This window comes from Emydura macquarii, unplaced genomic scaffold, assembly GCF_026122565.2.
Source record: "Emydura macquarii macquarii isolate MOO-44397 ecotype Brisbane River unplaced genomic scaffold, CSIRO-AGI_Emac_v2 contig_3390, whole genome shotgun sequence".
NCBI lineage: Eukaryota > Metazoa > Chordata > Testudines > Chelidae > Emydura > Emydura macquarii.
In genome coordinates this window covers 14,559-18,740 of record NW_027133527.1, presented here as the reverse complement: position 1 = coordinate 18,740, position 4,182 = coordinate 14,559, and the positions used below count along the sequence as shown (strand labels likewise).

Below are 4,182 nucleotides of genomic sequence, written 5' to 3'. Positions count from 1 at the left end.
CAATTCAATTACGAGGTAATTACTCAGATTATACATTCATGTGTCAGGGTTGCAGGATCATTTTATTAGTCTGTATTACTGCTCATGACACTGCTGAGATTTAAGGAGGAACATAGCACAGTATTACAGAATTATTATATGGTATATTACAAAAGTGCTGCTGCAAACTCATTACACCCAGCCTGCTTCTATCCACACCAGCTAAGAAACTGGCTTCTCTGAAGGCGGCATTGCAGCTTGAAGTGACTATCTTAGTCAAACACCTGACCACTCAGTTCTCTTTGGCCGTGGCTACACTGATGACTTATGGGAATTCTCCTACCATTGCTCCAGCACCAGTGCATTTCCAGTGCTGCTAGGAAGCGTTAGACCAGCTAGGCTAGACCAGCCACCTATGTTTTAACCATCTTATCACCTAAGCTCCTCTGAGCATAACCTGTGGTGTTGAGTGATCTCACCGTGTTTAAGGTGCTTGTTTGAGCTCTGCACTAGTCTGTGTCCGGTTCTAACTGCCATGCATAGCATGGGCATGACAGTGCCCTATCCAGCCATTCTGTCTGTCAAACTCAGCCCTCAAAGGCATCCCAATACCACATAACTCACCTCTACGCCATGTGGCTCTCTGTCACCCGCTAGTAGTCTTTGGGCCACATATAGAGATTGATGATCCTGCTACAGCCTGGACCAATAGATCTGGGTCTTTTAGCTCAGACAATAGAGTCTCATCCTTCAAGAGGTCCCAGATCTGATCCCCACTGCTGATGGCTCACCCAGCAATGTCGCATTTCATGGGGTACTGATGGGTGTCGAAAAATCTGGATGCTGGCAGCTGCACTCTAGTGAGCTTTATTTGCAGTGAACATTCTTTGCTATTTTCACTCCTCACGTGGTGGTGCTATTTTGCACGAAGGCAGTAAGGGCTATAATGCAATGGGGTGGGGAGGCACGTATCTTAGTATCTTGCTTCTGTGGTTTCTTATCCATTAGTTTCCTTTTATTGTCTATTGCCTCAATAAAAATCCAGGAAAACTATTTCATAGCGTGAAGAATCTGTATTACAGGATAATATAAAATGTTATTGGCTCTAACCATTAGATCCAGTATCAACAATCTTGGGCCTTGTGAGGCTGCATGTTTATCATTCTATGATCTCACACAGTGAGAGGGAAATTTCAGCAAATCCTATGCACAGCCTTAATCTACTCCAAGATAAAACAGTATTGGCTTCAATTTACATGACCTGGCTACTGATTACAGCTTAGCAGGGTATTCTATTACCAATAAACATCTTGTTTTCATGTGAAGAGCTGCTTTAGACAACTAAAGCATACCTCTCAAGCTGCCAAGTCCCAAATGTGAGTTGCAGTGTGTGACAAAGACCAAAAGGAGGGTCACCCAAATTTTTCATTCAGGAAATTGAAAATGCTATAGGAGTAATACCTTCCATGTAAATAACTTTCTATAACCTCAGTTACATGGTTCTGTATTTCTGATGGAAACAACTTTGCACCCTAAAAGAGAGAGGACACCAAATTTGTGTGGAATGTAAGTAACTCAAGGAGTCCATCACTTAAAATGAGGAACAGTTGGGAAGCATGAACTACGGAAACAGACAGAGCGTCTGAAAGTGAAGTGCCTCCTCTGGGTCTCCCTGTGTGTCTTGTCTTCACTATGTTTATGCTTCAGGTTAGCTATCCAGAGCATCATTAGTTTTATGTCCCATTATAAGACCTTAACAGATAATGTTATATTCTGGATGAATTCTGGAAAGAAAAGCACAGAAAATAATCTATATTGAAGAAATTAATGCCCCATCATGTCAAGCTTCTTCTGCCATTATTTATCAAGTTGCCCTTCAGATCAGGTCTTTGTCCTACATTTTAAAGATCTTTGTCACACATTTAGGCCTCATGAAGCTGAGAGTTATTGGAGAGGGCAAAGGATTGCTGCTTGGGCTGTTGATACAGTCCAGCGAGAGTCAGGAAGGAGTAAGCATCCATTCTAACAGTGTCCAAATTGAAAAAGAACTCAGCATTAATGAATTAATTAATTGGTTGGAAAACAGTAGATAAAATTGGAAACAGCCCACTCTGGAGTTTGACTGCATAGTGAAGGAATAAAATGGACCTCAGGATATGAGAACTACTAAGCTCACCACTTTTTTAAAGGCTTCTCAAAATGGATAAATCAATGTAAAGGTGAATTTAGAGCTGCCCGAGTCAACTGATGAGAGCCATTCAAAATCTGACATCCTTCGCAATTAATAAGCTCACAACTCCCCAATTAGAATCTGATTCTCAATCCTCACTCAAGTAATCAGCTGCCCGGACATCAGTGGGACTCTTCATGGGAGTGACAATTACAGAATCAGGCCCTTAAGCTGTAAAGAACAGTTCTGAAGCCATTATTACCTGCTCTGCTCTTCCCCCCTCTCCAAGAGCCTGACCTGCTGCTAGGCACACAGGCACGAGTGTCAATGTGGAGGACTAATTCTGCTTTAAAGCTTCTATTTCTATTCTTGCCATTTATAGCTGTCTTGTCAGATTTGCACCTGAACTCACCTCAGAGGCATCAATACCAGCTAGCGTGTAGCTCCAGCCTCAGGCTGCAAAGACTCCACCGCTCTGTGGTGAGAACACAGTGAACAATTTTCTAAAGTACACTTCTCTTTAAATTAAAAGAACAGCAATAAAAGTCTTTAAACCTGGAGGCAGCACAGGAGTCCTTACCACAGAGATAAACTCTCCACTCCTCAGAGAGCCCAAAAGATCTGGGGGCTTTATTCCTTTGGGAGGAAGAAGTAACTGGGCACTTCCTCAGACCCAGAGTCAAATGTTCCCTGGTGCTGAGAGCATTGGCACATGGACAGGGCTCCTTGTTCTGCCAGAGAACCAAGCTGAAAGGTGGGCATAGTGGGGGGAATACTGAAGGGACACAGATTGAGGCCTGGTCTTCACTTACCTGGAAATTCGGCAGCAGTCGACAGGAGTTACACAAGCCATGCAGAGTAACTTGCATAACTCCTGTCGACTTCATAACTCCTCTTCTACGCGGTGTCTTCACTGTGCTGTGCCGACGGGAAATGCATTCCCGTCGATGCAGCGCTATGCCACTTGAGGGGGTGGTTTTATTGTATTGACTTCCGGATTGATTGAGCGGGTCTGCACTGACCGCTCAATCGATCCAGAGAGATTGATCTGAGGACGGTGAATTTGCTGCCGCCAGTGAAGACATTACCCTAGAAACAGGCCTGAAATGCTCAAATCAAGGGATCCCATAACAATGCTACTATTTTAGAGATGTATGGTGTTTAATTTCTTATAATGTGTCTAGTAGACATTTCCATCTTTTCTGACATCAACATTTTAGGAATCCTTTGGCATGTTCAGCCAAAAGCTATTTTATCTTTTTTCCCCTCACCCCATATGATTTTGTAATACTGTTGACCATTCCTATAACCAATTAAATATTAAACAAAGAACTAGGCTGTTTAGAAATCAGGCTGCAAGGCATGTGCTTATCGATAGAAACAAGACCAGATCAGCACTTTTGAACACAAACAGGACACAGTAACTACATAAACTTTGAGGTTCAATGAAAATAAACTCCAGAGATCCCATGGACTGAGTCCCTGAGGTTAAATGAGTTGCAGTCACTTGTCCAAGTTCTCACAAACTCAACTGAACTTTCAGACTCATTCATTAGTTGCAATCACCAAGACTCAGCCTTCTTTCTACAGTATAGCCGTCTTACTAAAAATTTATATTATGGAAGGGACCATTATGGGCTATTTGAATAACAACCCACATAGAATGAATCACCTGAACTCTCATGCACTAGCCTTACATAAGTTTAAGTATTAGTTCTAAAAATAGTCTCAGCTGAAACTGAAAACAAAGAGGATCCAATTTAAAGCTGCATGAAACTTTAGACACTGAAGGAGTGCTGTTTAAGGAAAAGATCAGCCAGGATGTATTAGTATATGATGGAAAAAGCCTTGAAATAAGCCTGTATACATAATCTGTACACGGGGGGAGGAGGGGGGGGAGCCCTAGGTAGCTGACCAGGAAGGAGTGTGGGCAGGGAGTAAATACATGAACCTACCTTTTCTGTTGTGAGAGTGACACACAATACAAAGCCTGTACTACTGAGCATAGTACTTACTACTATACTCAGTCCCAT

The 4,182-nt window shown here is 42.5% G+C and overlaps 1 long non-coding RNA gene across 1 annotated transcript; it reads right to left on the bottom strand.

Moving 5' to 3' along the window:
- Window positions 1–858: 858 nt before the first annotated feature.
- Window positions 859–3,044, bottom strand: LOC137144090 (uncharacterized). Its single transcript, XR_010917322.1, has 3 exons — window positions 2,962–3,044; window positions 2,562–2,624; window positions 859–1,050 (listed from the first exon to the last, which is right to left on the bottom strand). It is a non-coding gene; the product is annotated as an uncharacterized lncRNA (long non-coding RNA).
- Window positions 3,045–4,182: the final 1,138 nt, after the last annotated feature.